The 18,799-nt window shown below is 41.7% G+C and overlaps 1 long non-coding RNA gene across 3 annotated transcripts in view; it reads right to left on the minus strand.

Moving 5' to 3' along the window:
• Window positions 1-18,772, minus strand: part of LOC125172477 (uncharacterized) — a 29,663-nt gene extending 10,891 nt beyond the window's left edge. The window contains exons 1-3 of one of the 3 annotated variants that reach the window (XR_007154736.1): window positions 18,334-18,761; window positions 8,822-8,915; window positions 7,322-8,719 (exon numbers count right to left, since the gene is read on the minus strand). This is a non-coding gene — a long non-coding RNA (uncharacterized LOC125172477). Of the gene's footprint in view, window positions 1-7,311; window positions 8,720-8,821; window positions 9,011-18,333 lie in introns of those variants that run through there. The other 2 variants (XR_007154735.1, XR_007154734.1) reach the window with 2 other exon arrangements.
• Between the last annotated feature and the right edge of the window lie 27 nt (window positions 18,773-18,799).

Raw genomic sequence — 18,799 nt, forward strand, 5'->3', positions numbered from 1 at the left:
TCTGGTCTCTCTGCATTCATTCTTACATCCCTTCAATTCACTCTTTACACAGGAAGCATTATGACTCTTCTAATACAAATTTTATCTTGTTATTTTCCTACTTAAAACCTGTTAGAGGCTTCCTATTTTTCTTAGGATAATATTCCAGATCCTTTGAATGTTCAACAGGGGCTTACGTGATCTGGTTTCCACAGTCTTTTTCACATGTTCTTCTGCCACAACCTCTCCTCATTCATTGGGCCAGTCACACTAGCCTTCTGTCTTCTCTGAAGATGCCAAGCTCTCTTATGTCTCAGAGTATTCATGAACACAGTTCCTTCTACCTTGAACATTCTCCATGCCCTAGTTCCACCTCCATATACCTGATACTGTGTGACAGGAGCTATGCCCCAAATAAGGAAACACCCCTCTTCTCTGAAGAAGTTCATAGTTTAGGGTTGCCTGGGTGGCTCAGTCGGTTAAGCATCTGACTTTGGCTCAGGTCATGATCCTGCAGTTTGTGAGTTTCAGCCCTGTGTCAGGCGCTGGGCTGACAGCTCAGAGCCTGAAGTCTGCTTTGGATTCTGTCTCCTGCTTTTTCTGCCCTTCCCTTGCTGGCACTTTGTCTCTTGTTCTCTCTCAAAAATAAACATTAACAAAAATAAATAGGTGTGCCTAGGTGGCTCAGTCAGTTAAGTTTCTGACTTCGGTTCAGGTCATCATTTCACAGTCCATAGGTTCAAGCCCTGCACTGGGCTCTGTGCTGACAGCTGGAGCATGGAGCCTGTTTTGGATTGGGTGTCTCCCTCTCTCTCTCTGCCCCTCTCCTGCTCCCACTCTCTCTCTCAAAAATGTATAAATGCTTAAAAAAATTTTTTTTAATAATAAATGAGTTAAAAAAAAAAGCTCACAGTTTAATAAGAGACATGCATAGGGGCACTTGGGTGGCTCAGTTGGTTGAGTGTCCTAGGATCAAGCCCCACGTCAGGCTCCAAGCTGAGTGTGGAGACTGCTTATGATTCTCTCTCTCTCTCTCTCTCTCTCTCTCTCTCTCTCTCTCTGCTCTGCTCTCCTCTCCTCTCCTCTCTCTCTCCTTCTGCCCCTATCCCCCACTCATGCACTCTTTCTAAAAGAAAAAAAAAAGAGACATGCATATATGCAAAAAAACTCACCACTTATAATAAATGCAATAGAAGTATGGCCACAGGAAGATATTTATCTGTCTCTTAGAGTTAGGAAAGGGCACTTAAGTAAAAGAACCAGCATGTCTTAAAGACAGAGGCAAGGACATGAGGAGATATTACAAGTTTGGTACTACTGGAGGGTTATGATAAGAAGATGGTAGGAGACACCTTGGATGCTGTGTAAAGGGGCTTGAACTCCATCCAATATGCAAAGAAGGTGTACCCTACAAAGAGTTTTATGAAGGAGAGACATGAATATCAAATTGGTAGTACTTTGAAAGAAAGGCCTGGATAAAAGAAGGTTAAAGTAAAAGTCAAGTAGGAGAATATTATAATAGTCCCAGCAACTGATGATGGCAACTGAATAAAGGCAAAAGTAGTGAGAACAGAGAGAAGGTGGACTGAAGATATCTTTAAGAGGTAGAATTGATAGTACTTGATGACTGAACAAAACAGGTAAATTTCTTGTCCTTATAGAGCTTGCATTCTAGAATGAGAAGGTAGATAATGCCCAATAAACAAATACATACATGATAGGATCCTTGTACTGTTACAAGCTGTGAAAGAAAATAAAGCAGAGTAAAAGCACAGCAAATGAAGGAGAGAGTTACAGATAGAGCAGTCCCTGTAAGGAGGTGACATTTGAACAGAAAGTAAATGAGCCACATGAACATCTGAAGAAAGACTATTTCGGGAAGAGAGAACAGCAAGTGCAAATGGCCAGAGATCGGATATGTTGGTCATATGTTTGAAGAATAACAACAAGACTAGTATGCTTAAAGCATGGAAAAAAAGGAAAGGAAGAGTGGAAGGAGATAAGGTTAGAATACACCAAGAGGTCAGATGTTGAGTGCCTCATAGATAATGAAAAAACTTTGGATTTTATTTCAGTGTATTGCGAATCACTGGAGGGATTTGAACAAGGGAGTGGCACGTTCCATCTTATACTGTTAACAGGATCACTCCCAGTAGACTATAGTCAGGGAAGTGTGGAAGCTGGATAGCCGGTTAGGAGGAAGGGATCTAGGTGAAAGGTGATGGTGGTTTGGACTAGAGTAGAAGTGATCAAGGTGGTGAGAACTGGTCACAATTGGGATATGTTTTGAAGGCAGAGCTGATGTAATGTGTTGACAGATTGAATGAGGGTAGAGAAGAGTCAACAATGATCCCAATATTTCTGCCTTGAGCAACAGGCTGAATCATGGAGCCATTTACTGAGATGGAGAAGATTGAAGGGAATTAGGTTTGATAGACAGGGACTGAAGAATTTAGTTTCAGACATGTTTAGTTTGGAATACTGTTAGACATTCGAGTAACTACTAGAGATAGGAGTCTGAAGTTGAGGGAAGAGGTTGAGCCTGTAGATTATAATTTTTGGAATCATTAGCATGCAGATGACATTTAAGATGATAGAATTGGTTAAGACTTTCTAAGGTGAATATAAACAAAAATTGAGTAGAAGTCCAAGGATGGAACACTGGAATACTCCAATACTTAAAGGTTGAAAAAAGATGATCCAACAAAGAAACTAAGAAGGAGTGACTAGTGAGATGAGAAGAAAATAAGTAGAGGGTGGGAGCCAGGTAAAGACAACTTTTCAAGAAAAAGGAAATGATCACCTGGCCAAGCTGCTGTTGGGTCATGTAAATTGAGAATTGGATTTGGCAACATGAAGGTTATTGGTGACCTTGATAAGAGGTCTCAGAAGAGTTTATAAAAGATAAAACATTTACAAAACGTTTATAATATTTTATGTATCATAAAGGTTAAGATACACTAGAGAGAAAGAAAGTGAGAAGTTTCACCATATAAAGGGAACAGAGAGGTATTGCAGTAGCTGGAGAGACATGCTGTCAAGGCAGAGAGGTTTTTGTTTTTGTTTTTGCTTTTAAGAAGGGAGAGAAGATTGGTGATCCATGAGGCGGGGGGAATTAGTGTGGAGGCAAAGTCCTTGCATAGGTGAGTTCTCTAGACACTTTTATATTTAGGCCAAGAGCTCAAGAAAGAGGTGGAGACTGGAGATACATATTTTGAAGTGATTAACTTATATATGAAAGGGACAAAGGTGGGAGTGGATAAGTTGTTTGAAGAGAGGGAAAACAGAAGCCAAGGACAGAACCCTAAGGTATCAAAAAATTTAAGGGGCTCCTGGTGGCTCAGTCAGTTAAGCATCCAACTCTTTTCAGCTCAGGTTATGATCTCACAGTTCTTGGGTTTGAGCCCTGCACTGGGCTCTGCACTGGCAGTGCAGAGCCTGCTTGGGATCCTCTTTCTCTTTCTCCCTGACCCTCCCCTGCTCACACTCTCTATCTCAAAATAAATAAATAAACTTTAAAAATTAATTTAAAAAATTTAAAGGAATAAGGGGAGAAGGAATGTCCTCCATTTTCCAATTATTTTTATGCACATAGCACATGGCACATTGTTTTATCTCTCATGCTTGGAAAGCCCTCCCTTCCCTGGATTCATACCCATCTCTCATAGTACTTTATGTGAATCTTTATTAGCACTTGTTTCACTGCATTTACATTATAGGTCTTCTTTTTCCATCATCCTGAAAGCTCCCTCTGCCAAAAACTTTATTCATCTTTATATCTACAACTCTTAACATAATGCATAGTAAGTGCTAAATAAATGGTGCATGGAACAGAGGGAAGTTAATCCACAAATAGAATGTGAAATATATAAGTATTAGAAAGTGTCAATATGCATTTTATGACTCTAAAAGAAATATACATGTTGGAAAGAATTCACCAGTGAAGCCATCTGGAGTTTCATTTGTAGAAGATTTTAAATGATGAATTCAGTTTCTTTAAAATATAAAATACGGAATTTTCTATTTATTATTGTTTTAGTCTTAGTAAGTCTGTTTCTCAATAAAATTTTCCATTTCATCTATATCGTCAAATTTATTGGTAAAAAGTTGTAACATCTTCTTATATTTTCAATGTCTATAGGACCTGTACTGATGTCCCCCTTTTTATTGCTGATATTGGTAATGTGTTTTTATGCACTCTTCCTTGATTAATCTTGCTAGGAGTTGATTAATTTTTTAGCTCTTTTGAAGATTATAAGTTTTGGCTTTGTTGACTGTCAAGAAGTGTTGGCTCTTGTATGTCTGCTTTCTATTTCACTGATTTCTGATTGTATCTTTATTTCCTTTTACTTCCTTTTTCTTTTTACTTTCTTTGCATAAATTTGCTGTTTCTTTCTCTAAATTTCCCTGTGAGCTCTGAATCCTATGGGTAGTTCTCTAGACAAAGTGGCCCATTAGTGGAATCCCAAGTCTCAAAGAAATGAGCCTGATTTATTACCCCAGATGCTCAGTCATTAGCTAGGACTAGGTTGTGAGAAGCATGGCCTCAGTTGTCAACATATTGGTGGATCAAGGTCAGTAGTTGGGGCCATTGATTAACTATGCTCTGCAAAGGGAATTCAGGGACCCATTTTCAGAACCACATTTCAACTCCTTTGCCCCAAAGATTTATTTCTTCATGCAGGTTTGGGGAGAAGCTCTTCCATGGTTCCCATGGGCCTCTCTTCCTGAAAGGAAACTTAGAAAAGGAAGGTTAGTAGGATGGACTACAGAAATTGATCTAGAGGTCACAAGTGATACTCATCCTCTCCCTTTTCCACTATCCACTCTAAATTCCTCTCACTTGCAGTTATCATCTTAGCAGGTCTTGGTGGGTTTTGTGGTGGTATAATCCAAAGCTTTATTCCTGGTCTGAGATTTTGGTAACTATACTTTTGTCAGGTCATGGTCGCTGCATATGTTCAGTTACAGTGGGGCAAGGGAGTGTCAGGAGATGTCCAAGGGAACCACATGAATTCTGCTAAAAACAAACAAACAAACAAACAAAACCAAAAACAGTGCTACCTTTTCCTATTGATCAGGGTCAATTATCCTTGTCATGATTGTGACTCCTCTTTTTGTTACTGGTCTCAGGAATAATGAGTCCAAAGTGCAGAAGTCATAGCTTGTGGTTCAAAGGAACCCTTGCTGTGTCCTTTAATAGGAGTGCAATCTCTTTGATGACCAGTACCACCAGCCCCAACCCTATCAATCCCAGATTTGTGGATATGGGAAGCACAATATCCTCTAGTGGGTCATTGGCAGTAAAAGTAAATGGGGGTGTTCCTACATCCATTTCTTAGTGGATCCATGTATTTTTTCTATTGGGAGTCATGAAGACCTCTGATTTATTTGTATAACACATCCTGAATTATAACTCCCAATTTTTTTCAGAATGTTATCCTTGAGTGGCTTTTCACCTGTGCCTTTAGAATGTCATTCTGGCTTTCTATGAGGTCAGCTTTTTCTGGATGGTATGGTATGTCCAGCGGATCCCATGGCCATGGGTCCACTCCCACACCTCTTTTACCATGAAGCAGGTACCCTGGTCAGATGCTATGTTACATAGGATTCTACATCTGTCGATCAGGCATTCCATAAGCCCCAATATAGTAATGTTGGCTAAGGATCTGTGGGTGGAAAGGAAAACCCATACCCAGAATAGCTGTATATCTCTGTGAGAATGAACCACTGACTCCTTCAAGATGGAAGGGACCCAATGTAGTCAACTTGTCACTGAGTATCCAGTTGGTCTCCTTGAGTAATGGTGCCATACTGGGGACTCAGCATAAGTCTCTGTGATGACAGATTGGACATTACGGCATCAGTAGCTGTATCAGTCTTGGAAATTTGGAGTCCAAGCTTTTGGGCCTGTACATAGTCTCCATCCCTGCCACAAAGGCCCCTCCATTTATGTGCCTGTATTAGTTTCTTAGCACTGCCTTAACAAAGTACCACACATTTGGTGATTTAAACAACAGATATGTAATTATCTTACGGTTCTGAAAGCTCGAAGTCTGAGCTCAAGATGTCCATAGGCTTGGTTCCTTTTGAGGGCTGTGAAAGAAAATCTGTCCCATGCTTCTCCCCTAGCTTCTTGTGGTTTGCTGGCAATCTTTGGCATTCTTTGGCTTCTGCTACAACACCCTGATCTGTCTTTATCTTCCCATGGCATTCTCTCTGTGTATCTCTGTCTTCACATGGCTATCTGCTTATAAGAACACCAGTCACATTGAATTAGGGGACCACCCTACTCCAGTATGATGTCATCTTAACTAATTACATCTGCAACAGCCCTATTTCCAAATAAAGTCACAATTTAAGGTATTGGGGGTTAGAATTTCAACATAAGAATTTGAAAGGGGGATAAAACATAATCCGTAAGAGTGCTTATAACACATCATGCAGGTTCCAAGGTGGCCATTGATTAAGGCTGGTAATGACAATTGGATGAGTCATTTTGTCTCCTTGATTGCTTAGTGCCTCTTCCCTGGTGGATGTGAGATATGATACAAAACTCCTCACACTTCATGCCCACTCCTGTATATTTATCCACATGATTCTACTCAAGATCTCCTTGTCTTTGGTCTTCTAGTCCTTTTCCTTCCAGGTGCCCTGCTACGTCTTCTGACAGGCCATTGACACCTGCCCAAGAATCTATATATATTCTTACTTCAGTCTGCTTCTCCTTATACTAAAAGCAGACGATCAGGGATGATCTTTGTAATTCTACCAACTGGGAAGATTTTCCTTCTTTGCTGTTTTTCAAAGACTCTGAAGAATGTAACTATAATGCAGCCACTATCTAATTTTGGTTTGTACCCACATACTAAGCTGACTCATCCATAAACCAAACTTAGGCTTTACCCTTCTTCCTTCAGCTGGTCATGGTATTGGCGCAGCTGTGGTGGGTTATATGGGGATGTGGGCTACCTGGTCATGCAGCTTACAAGTGCCCCAGTTGTGTTTGAGCTCCATCCTGTATGTACCATTTCCATCTTATAACAGATGCTGCTGGGTCCATCTGAACCAAAAGAACTCAGTCCATAATAAGTAGTTCTGGACACATGGTTACCTGATGTCCTGTGGTTAAGTGTTATGTCTCCATCAAGGCTCAGTATCTATCTGGTTGTCACTAGTAGCTGGTTCTTAAAATGTGTATAATTCTCAGTTGCAGATGGCATGGCCTTGCTCCAGAGTCCTAAGGACCGCACTGTGATGTTTTTACTGGGGCTTACCATAAGCTCTTTCTTAGTCAGCTTGGGCTTCCATGACAAAATACCATAGACTGGGTGGCTTAAACAACAGAAATTTATTTTCTCACAGTTCTAGAGGCCAGAAGTCCGAGATCAAGATGCCAGCATAATCAGGATCTGGTGAAAGCTCTCTTCCCGACTTGCAGACAGCTACCTTCTCACTGTCTCCTTACAGGGCAGAGAAAGAGAGCTCTCTGGTGCCTCTTTGTCATCATATTGGGGATTAGGGCTTCAATGTATGAATTTGGAGGGGGACACATTCAGTCTATAACATTCCACCTGTGGCCCCTAAAATTCACATCATTATTGCACACAAAATACATTCATTTCATCCCCAAATCTCCAAAGCTCTTAATTTATTCCAGCATCTAAAGTCTCATTTGAATATCATCTAAATCAGATAGAGTGAGACTGGAGGTATGATTGATTCATCCTGAGGCAAAATTCCTCTCCAGCTGTGAATTTGTGAAATCAGACAAGTTATATACTTTCAAAATACAATAGTGGGACAGTAATAGGATAGACATTCTCATTACAAAAGGGAGAAGAAAGGGGTGATGGTCCCAAGCAAGCTCAAAATTTAGCAAGGCAAAGTCCATCAGATTTTAAGGCTTTAAAATAATCCTACTTGGTTCAATGCTCTGCCCTCCAGGTCCAGTAGGTGGCAGCATCACCCCCAAGGTCCTGTTGGGTAGTCCCCCACCAAAGGCTGTTGAAACTGAGGTAGTGTAGTGGCCCTGATGATCTCTAAATCACTGTCGGCATCATTTTCCCCTATTCTTGCAGAATAGTGCATGTGTGCAGCTGAATAGCTCTATCATTCTGTCTTGTCAAATTCAATAAGCCCAACAGCCTTCCTTTGTTTGGTCCCATCTTCATCCCCTTCAGTTCAAATTGGCTGCATTTCTGCTCATATAATCCCATAAACTCTTTATCAAGTGATAATCAAGTTGTGCCATTGGTATTTTCTTTAGAACATGCTTTCTCATGTTTTTCAATATGGATAGGCTGAGAAATCTCTAAATCATCAAGTTCTGGTTCCTTTTTGCTTAACAATTCCTTCTTCATCTCTCTCCTTTCACATTTTACTATAAGCAATCAGGAGGAACGAAGCCCCTCCTTCAATACTTTGCTTAGAAATCTCCTCAGCTAAATATCCAATTTCATCACTCACAAATTCTACCTTGCACAAAACAGAACACAGTTCAGCCAAGTTATTCACCACTTTATAACAAGGGTCACTTTTCCCACAATTTCCATTAACGTCCTCCTCATTTCCATCTGACGTCTCACCAGAATTGTCCTTAATGTCCATATTTGTAGCATGCACTTTAAAACTTTTCCAACTCCACTCATTATCCAGTTCCAAAGAAGCTTCCACATTTTTAGTTATTTGTTACAGCTACATTCCACGGCTGGTGTCAAGATCTGTATTAGCCCGGGATCTCCAGAGAAACAGAAACATTATAGTTATATAGATGTAGGTATAAGTATAGATATAGATTGTATAGCTATAGCTATAGATTTATTATAAAGAATTGACTCACATGAGTATGGAGGCCAAGAAGTCCCAAGACCTGCAGTCATCAAGCTGGAGACCCAGGAGAGCTGATGTGTAGTTCCCAGTCTGAAGCCAACGGCCTGAGAACAAGGAAAGCCAATGGCGTGATTTCCAGTCTGAAAGTTGGCGGGTTCGAGATCCAAGAAGAGCTGATGTTTCAGTCCAAGCCTAAAGGCTGGAAAAGACCAACATCCTAGCTATGCAATCAAGCAGGAGTTCCCTTCTACTCAATCTTTTAGTTCTATTCAGGTCTTCAATTGATTGAATGAGGCCCACTTACATTAGGGATGGCAATCTGCTTTGCTCATTCTACCAATCCAATGTTAACTTCATCTGGAAACACACCCACAGACACACACAGAATAATGTTTGGCCAAATACCGGAGTACCCCATAGCCCAGCCAAGTTGACATAAAATTAACCATCACAAGCTCCAAACTGCTTCTTTTCCTACTCTGATACCTCCAATACAAGATTTTACTGGAATATATGGCCAAAGTGACAAAGATGTCTGTATTGTAGCCTGGACTTCTGAAGAGCCTTTCACCTGCTCTGGGCCCCAAAGCTGGAAATCTTCAATGTCACCTGGTAAATGGGCTGGAGCAGTATTCCTAAGTGTGGTATATGTTGCTCCAGAACCTAAAGAGACATACCAAGCCCTGTGCATTCTTCTTTGTGGTAAGGGATGCAAGACTTTCACTTTGGAAAGACATAATGGTACACTCTGAAAACCTCACTGAAGTGGCAAGTCCTTGAATCTTTATAGCATTTTTCTTCTATTCTCTGGAGCATTAGTCTTACCAATGCCTCCAGCATACTAGCCACTCCACTTGTACAGTCTGACCGGCATATCATTGATGCAATGGGTCAGTGTGCTACTCTATGAGATGTTTAGGAGGTTCAGATTTCTTTGGACCTTATTACGACAGGGGGCAGAGTTAATCTATCCTTGAAGCAAAACTGTAAATGGTTATCTGTCCCACATGATCTTTCTTTTTTAAAAAAAATTTTTTTTTTCAACGTTTATTTATTTTTGGGACAGAGAGAGACAGAGCATGAACGGGGGAGGGGCAGAGAGAGAGGGAGACACAGAATCGGAAACAGGCTCCAGGCTCTGAGCCATCAGCCCAGAGCCCGACGCGGGGCTCGAACTCACGGACCGCGAGATCGTGACCTGGCTGAAGTCGGACGCCTAACCGACTGCGCCACCCAGGCGCCCCCCACATGATCTTTCTTAATCAAAATGGAAAATAATTTGTTCAACAAACCACTGGCCACACGTCATGTCCTGATGCCTTATTAATCTGCACTAGCAATAAAACTATATAAAGCACAGCAGGTGCTATTGGGGCTGTGACTTGCTATGGTGGTCTAGAGTCATTCTCCAGGACCCATCTAGTTTCTGCAGGGGTCTGACTGGCTAATTAAATGGAGATATGATAGGGAACATCCTCCCCACATTTCTTAGGTCTTTAATGGTGGCACTAATTTCCACCATGCCCCCTGGTATGTGATACTTTCATTTGTTTATTTTTTAATTTACTATGTTAGCCAGGTCTGGAAGGTCATTTTCAGGTGTTTCCACTTGGCCTTCTCCACTATGATAGCTCTTCACACAGGTCAAGCATTTAAATGTTGGTATAACTGCAGCTGCTAAGTGTATCAACTCCAATTACATACTCAAGAACTGAAGAAATGACCACTGGGTGGGTTCACAGACACAATGGACCTACCCTAACTAGACTTTAGTCAGAACTCCAATTATTACCCAGTCCCCATTTGCCTCCACTCTAACAAGAGGCTATGACAATGCTTTGGGTCTCAGGATATTGATGTCTGAGTTGACTGAGTCCAATAGTTCTTAAATTTCTGGTTATTCCTCTTTCCCACTGTGTACAATCACTAAAGTAAATGGCCATAGGTATCTTTAGCAAAGGACTGGGGAATCATAACACTTACATTTGCTGCAGTGCAGCAGGATCTGCCGCCTCTTAAGTCAACAAGTTTCAGATCTGAAAAGTGGCTCAGATCGGGATACTGAACAAGGGACGATGACTTTCTGGATGAAACCACCCTCAGTCTCCTGCTCCTCCGTTTTGGCCTTTTTTGGGTTGTAGATGTTAATAGGATTCCCACCTATTTTGCCCCTGGAGATACCAAGCTCTACATCCATCTCCACAACTCCCTGTGAGTCAAGCCCTCTTGGCTGCCACTTGTCAAATGTTGTTGGTCTTTTTAATTGTGGCCTCCTGGCTTCTAATGACTAAGTGCCACTATCTGGCCTCTATTACTTGGGGAAGGGGGATATTTTTCCCATAATCATTAATGGGTCCTGACTCTGTGACTGCTGTTGTTAGCTCAGGAACGCAGAGAACTTCTTGGTGGTGGTGTCCCTTACCAGAGGATTTCTGATGGCCTTGGTGAATGGTGTATCTTCTGGGCCCTCCTGTGAAACAGAATCCTCTGATGGGTCTTCTGGCTTCACACATATCCATTCCAGCATGCCCACTTCCCCCAGTCTTTTAATTCATTCTTCTACCATGCGCCCGGGCAACTGAAACATTTCTACTTTGCTCAGCATTGGCCATCACTTTCTCTAGGTTTCTAAGAGATTCCCCCGCCCATCCCTCCCATGAGTTTGTTACATCCTCCGTAAGAGTCCATGCAGTGTTAAATCCCGAGAAGAAAGTGCTGTCAATGAATTCTTGATTATCTAGTCTAATATTCCAGCCTCCACGATCAGGCAACCTCAAAACTCCTCTGACTTGTTTGTATATGCTAATTTTTACAGCTCCTTTGTATAGGATATCTTTCCTCCTTTATTAGGTCAGGCATGTTTTCAGCTTGGTTATGCTAGGATTTGATTCCATTTATTAGCATAGTAGCCAGTAGAGAAGAAGTGGCTCTGCAGTGTCTTTGAGCATGGAGGAAGTACTAGTTCTTATTACAAAGAGGTAGACTATCTCTGCAAGCTTTCAAAGTTCATGAGGGCCTACAGAGCTAAGATCCTTACAGTTGTGCATCCAGATGTCCCATCCCTTGTTTCAGGCGTTCAGGCATTTTCAGCCAGGGCCCTGACCAGCTTTGGCTACATATTTAAATGTCTTTGGGGCTCTGTGCCTCTATCATGTTCCAAGTTTGTGGCATAACTGTGTCAGGTCTTCCACTATAGAGATAAAAGCCTTTTTGTAAGTTACTAAAGAGGTCCTCTTGTCTCTCATACTTGGCTATTAATCAAGGGGGACCTTTGCTTTTTCGTTATCCCGCCTGAGTGTCTATACAACTTAGCAGTAACCGGCCAACTCCATTGTCCTTGTAGGCATTGCCCTCCCCGACCCCCATACATTTCAAATGCCTGAAATTATATTCTTTTCCTTCTCCTCCACTGGGATGTTTTCCCAGGCCACCACTGATGAAATCTTTAGTACCTGGTCACCACCTTGTGCTGGGAACTATCCATGTCCGTATACTACTCACGATAATATTGTCTTTGCCCACCAGATAGTGAGTGAGCCATTCCTGAAACTTCATTTTATTTTCTAGCTTTCTTTTGTTTCTGTTTTTTGTTTTTGGACCTCTCTTGGTAACACTTGTGTTAGTCTGGACCCTCTGAGCAGCTGCCAAGGTGGTATTTGGCATAGGTAGGGCCGCCATTACAAAATACAGTACCGCAGACTGGATAGCATAAACAACAGAAATGTATTTCTCACAGTTGTGGAGTGTAGAAGTCCAAGATCAAGATATCAGCAGGATTGGTTTCTTCTGAGGCATCTCCCTTGGATTGTAGATGGCCACCTTCTTGCTGTATCCTCACATGCCCTTCCTCTGCACACATGCCCTCAGCGTCTTTCTGGGTGTTCAAATTCCTCCTTACAAGGACACCAGTCAGATTGGATTAGGGTTCACCCTAACATCTTAATTGCCTTTATAAAGGACCTACATCCAAATACAGTCACATTCTGAGTTATGAAGGAGAGGGAAAAGAAAGGATGAATAGGCATTATCTCAGACTGCAGCACAGTTCTGAGGGTTTCAGGTAGGCTGATGGATGATCCTCAAGCCAAAGCTACCCATTAGAGGAGTCCCAAATATTTCTACAATGAAGCTGCATTGCTCAGTCAGTTGTGTTTCACTGCTCAATAAAGCTCCTGCCGTGCTTAGTCATTGGCCAGGACTGGCCAATTATTATTTCTTGGGGGACTTGCAATAATCAAAGCTAATTAAATCTGTCAATATCCTTGGCTCAAAATCTTTGCTTATTTTAAGATATTCTTACAGGGGCGCCTGGGTGGCGCAGTCGGTTAAGCGTCCGACTTCAGCCAGGTCACGATCTCGCAGTCCGGGAGTTCGAGCCCCGTGTCAGGCTCTGGGCTGATGGCTCAGAGCCTGGAGCCTGTTTCCGATTCTGTGTCTCCCTCTCTCTCTGCCCCTCCCCCGTTCATGCTCTGTCTCTCTCTGTCCCAAAAATAAATAAACGTTGAAAAAAAAATTTAAGATATTCTTACAAAATGACTGGAGTAAAAATAAATCATAAGGTGAAGCAGCCAAATCTAAACTGTCTCTTTATGTAAATAGCAAATCGTAGCTGCTAGAGATAAAAGTGGATAGATGGATTTGGGAAACAGGATATTTAAGAAGAGAAAGGGACCTAGATTATAGATTGATTTGAAATCACTTATGAAATTGTCCATGTAAGTATACCTTCTGCCATTCACCCAGGAATGCCTGACACAAAGTAATCATACAGGACATTTACTAACAAATCTGAGTATTTTCAATATTTGTTAGGCTAGTAGCTTTATGAAATTACTTCCTTTACTTCTAGTGGAATGACAAGGCTTCTAATCTGTAGATACTTTATTGTAATATAGTTAAGATCTCTGTGTTTCATCTCTTAAAATGATTACAGCAGCTTTTAATTAGGGGGTCATATTTCTTTCTTTGCAAAAATATGCAAAAAGTACCAAAATATGTGAAAGCTCTCATTCAGCAGGTGAATGCAGAACTTTCATTAATATCTAAATGATCTGCATTTCTCCAGGAAGAAACAGTCCTTTTCATCTCTCAGTATTTCACCTAAAAAGACTGTGACCAACAAACTTTCATCAATTTTATTTAAAAACACAAACCAACCAATAGGGGCGCCTGGGTGGCTCAGTCGATTGAGCGTCCGATTTCGGCTCAGGTCATGATCTCATTTTTCGTGAGTTCGCGCCCCGTGTTGGGCTCTGTGCTTACAGCTCAGAGCCTGGAGCCTCCTTCGGATTCTGTGTCTCCCTCTCTCTGCCCCTCCTCCTCTCATGCTCTATCTCTCTCTGTCTCTCAAAAATAAATAAATGTAAAAAAAAAAAAAATTAAAAAACACAAACCAACCAATCAACCAACCAAACAAAACTCCACAAAGCAAATAAAAGAAAAAGAAATATTAGTGTTAAATTATATTTTAAGAGTGGCAATTTGGGGCGCCTGGGTGGCGCAGTCGGTTAAGCGTCCGACTTCAGCCAGGTCACGATCTCGCGGTCCGTGAGTTCGAGCCCCGCGTCAGGCTCTGGGCTGATGGCTCGGAGCCTGGAGCCTGTTTCCGATTCTGTGTCTCCCTCTCTCTCTGCCCCTCCCCCATTCATGCTCTGTCTCTCTCTGTCCCAAAAATAAATAAACGTTGAAAAAAAAAAAAATTAAAAAAAAAAAAAAAAAGAGTGGCAATTTGAAATACTGAATTTTCTACTTACTCTAATTCTCTAAGTGACACATACATTAATCTCTATATAACTAGTGTGTTTACAGCAACCAGTCAATAATTGTCTATTTACTCAACAAATATTCTAGAGCATCTACTATATGCGAGGTACTAGGCTGAATAAGATGTAATAGTGGTCCTCAAAGAACTCACATTTCAACTACTTTCCTTTTAAAGAAAATATTTATTTTTACTGTGGTAAAAATATACATAAAATTTATCATCATTAAGTGTATAGTTCAGTGGCATTAACAATGTTCACTTCGTTGTGCAACCATTACCACCATCCATCCCCAGAACTTTATCATCATCCCACTGTGAAATTCTGTGGCTGTTAAACAATAATTCCCCAGCCCCTTCTTCCCCTGCCCCAGGTAACCACTAGTCTACTTTCTGTCTCTATGAATTTGACTATTTTAGGTGCCTTATAGAAGTACAGTAAAACCTTGGTTTGTGAGTGTAATTCGTTCCAGAAACATGCTTGTAATCCAAAGCACTTGTATATCGAAGCGAAATTTCCCCATAAGAAATAATGGAAACTCATATAATTCATTCTACAACCTAAAAATATTCATATAAAAATGATTACAATACTGTAATAAAATACAAAATAATAAAGAAAATATACAGTCTAAAGAAAAACAAATTAATGCACTTAAAAAAATTTTTTAATGGTTATTTATTTTAGGGGAGGGGCAGAGAGGGAGACACAGAATCTGAAGTAGGTTCTAGGTTCTGAACTGTCAGCATAGAGCCCAATGTGGGGCTCAAACCCACGAACCACGAGATCATGACCCAAGCCGAAGTTGGACACTTAACCAACTGAGCCACCCAGGTACCCTAACCTGCACTTACTTTTGAAAACCTTCGTGGCTGGTGTGAGGGAGACAAGAAAGAGGAGGATTATTGTGTAGGACAATTTTCACTGTCACTAAGGGAATCACTGCTATCTCAATGGAATCTTTTTCTTTTCATGCAACTTTAACAAGGAACTTATCCAATGACACTTGCTTTTGCCTCCTTTTGAGGATTTCGTGGAAATGTGACATCGCATTGTCATTAAACAGATTCATTGCTCACACTGCTACAGCCTTTTTTGGGTGGTGCTTTTCTACAAAATTTTGCACTGTTTCCCACATTTTACACATTTCTCTAATCTCATTTGAAGTGAGGGTTTCCTCTGCCTTTTTCTCTTCCTCCTCTGCAGACAAGATGCAAACATAGGCTTCTTGTAAAATCTTGGAATTTCAGCCACTCGCATACCTCGTTCATACTTCTCCATGATTTCCTTCTTAACTTCCACCATAATCATCTCCTTCTTATTGCCTATTTTTTTCTGCATGGAGGCCATTATATATGCTTGCATGGATGTTGACTATAGTACAGATTAATAAACTCTTGCCATATACTGTATTTAATGTAACTGGCAATAAGGCAGCAGAGGAAAGGGTCCATATCTGCAGGCAGCCTGACCTACAATAAAGCAAAGCATTCCTAAGCTTACTCTTGTATGGAAAAGCAAAGGACTCTCCATAGGTGCTCTGAAGTGACAAAAAACACTAGTGCCAGTTGTGGGCAACTTCCAACGTTCTGAAAAATCACTGATTTCTGCCAAATGCTGCAGCCTGAGACTGAGCATGGGAGACGATCACCAATAACCCTGTAGAGAAAGAGAGAAAGAGAGAGAAAGAGAGAGAGAGAGACGGAGACACAGAATCTGAAACAGGCTCCAGGCTCTGAGCTGTCAGCACAGAGCCCTACACAGGGCTTGAACCCATAAGCTGCGAGATCATGACCTGAGCAGCAGTTGGACCCTTAACTGACTGAGCCACCTAGGTGCCCCGAGTTTCATTCCTTTTTAAGGCTAAAATAATATTTTGTCGTATGTACATACTACATTTTGTTTATCCTCAATTACTTTACTCTTAAATAGATAAACTCTCATTTTATTTCTTTCAAAGAGATACCATGAGGCTTTTAAAATTATTTTAAGCCAGTGTCTATAGCATCACACTAGCTGTCCAGATGCCAGTTCCCTGCTTTTGCTGCCACCAAAGTACAAGGTGCTCTCTTTTATGGTTTTAGTTTCTGAAACAATTCCCGACTCTTTTCTTCTATATCTCTTTTTATATAAGTCATGGGGACAGTTATACATACTTTTGGGTGTCTTTTTTTTTTTTTTTTTTTCCAACGTTTATTTATTTTTGGGACAGAGAGAGACAGAGCATGAACGGGGGAGGGGCAGAGAGAGAGGGAGACACAGAATCGGAAACAGGCTCCAGGCTCTGAGCCATCAGCCCAGAGCCCGACGCGGGGCTCGAACTCACGGACCGCAAGATCGTGACCTGGCTGAAGTCGGATGCTTAACCGACTGCGCCACCCAGGCGCCCCTGGGTGTCTTTTTTTAAAGCAGTAATTTGTAGTTTATGTGCAGTCAGAAATATTTACAAATTAGGTAATTACAGGTATGTAAAGAATTGATTTTGGGGATCAGTTCTTACTGGTTTCTTTATTTGGGTAGTATCTGTGGTCCACCAGGGACTATTCTGCCACAGTTCATTTTGTTCCAGGACCAATGTGCCTAGCTCTCCAATATGTTTAGATACCTTACTCAGTTTCTGAATGTAGCTCATTCTCTCATGCTTTAGTACATTTCTTTTTTGTCTTCTTTGGCTCCTTTATCATTTTTCTCAGAGGAACACTTGGTTCAACATTTAATGATACATTTATTGAATTGACTATGGGCAAGAAACTATACTAGGTGCTGGATTTTAAATGCCATGACGACCCATTTTCTTGGAGAAAACAAGATTTCCCTTATTACCCACCATCAGCTACCGGCTCCCCTTCATTTATGATATATAGGGCACAAACACATTTACCCAGAGGAGATTCCACATTCAAGTGACTTTGTGGGGCAGTCACTGCCATATCTGATATCAGTAGGACACCTTGCATCCCTGAGTGTTCAGGAAATATTATCATGCTCAAGTACCTATATAGGTTTATAGGTAATACCTATGTAGGTATATAAGTAGTTACTATATATTAATTTCAAAAGAACTTTGAAAGAGTAGGCACAGTGAATTTAACAACACTTTTTCAACAGAAAGGCCACCATAGTTGACCAGAAACCTAGAGGATATTGTTCTTTTCACAGCAATCTAACAGATTGCTGAGGATTGCTACTTGGAACTTCTGTTTTATAAGTGTCAAACATCTGACTGGCTAGGGACCACAAAACGATATTCTTGTTGAATTTATGAAGGCAGGAAATAAATGAGAGGAAAAACAGAGCCCATACCCCAAAGGCATATTTCTACATACCGCCTCCCCCTCAACTGAAATGCCTCATTTACAAATCTAACCTACAGCCAAACATGAACTTTACTTGAGAAATACGGGGCCTGAAGGAGACTTGACCAGTGGTATCCTATTAACTGGAAACAGAACCCTGGCATTTCTCTCTGTCATATACTGCCCATCAAATGACTTCTTACTTGGCTATCTTTCTTGAACAAATAATTCATTTTACAGCCTTTCTATGAAGTTGTGACGTTGCCCTTTTACCCTTAGGGAAGCGAAGCACAAAGCACACAAAGGCGGCACCGTCAGCTAAATTCTTCACGAATAACAGAAAAAGCAGAGAGCAATACGAATCTCAGATCCAAGGCGTTACCTGCTCTAAAACCTGTACTGGGAAGTGTGGGGTGGGGGGAGCCGGGAGGGCAAGGAATGGAAGGAAATGCTGGTAAAATTACCTTGACCAGGAGGAAACTTGGAGTCTTTTCCCACTGACTGAAGCCCACCAAACTTTTCTGAAACGAACCACGGTAGGGTGGGCTGAGGCAAACGGACTCGCCCAAGGCGCCCGCTCGTTCCCATCGCAGCGCACCCCGTCACCGCCCACGGCGAGTCCCGGAGCTCTCGGCGCAGCGCCTGGAAGACTGAGCCAGAGCCGGAAGCGCGGGGAATCCCGCGAAAGGCGGGGCTGGTGGAGGGCGTGGAGAAAAACCGGACCAATTTACTCCGGCGGGGATTATTGTACAAGGAGCCTATCAACTCCTCCGGAGAAGTTCTCCCAATTGCCAATCTTGGGGCTGGTTCACACCTTCTCCAAGGGAAGAATCTCCCCACATGCCTAGGGCTCGGAGCGCCCCTAGCAACCACGCAAGATTTAAAGCGGAAGGACGGCCCTGGGCGGCGGTCCCTGGAACCAACCGCGGC

Source organism: Prionailurus viverrinus, chromosome C1 (assembly GCF_022837055.1).
Source record: "Prionailurus viverrinus isolate Anna chromosome C1, UM_Priviv_1.0, whole genome shotgun sequence".
Taxonomy (NCBI): domain Eukaryota; kingdom Metazoa; phylum Chordata; class Mammalia; order Carnivora; family Felidae; genus Prionailurus; species Prionailurus viverrinus.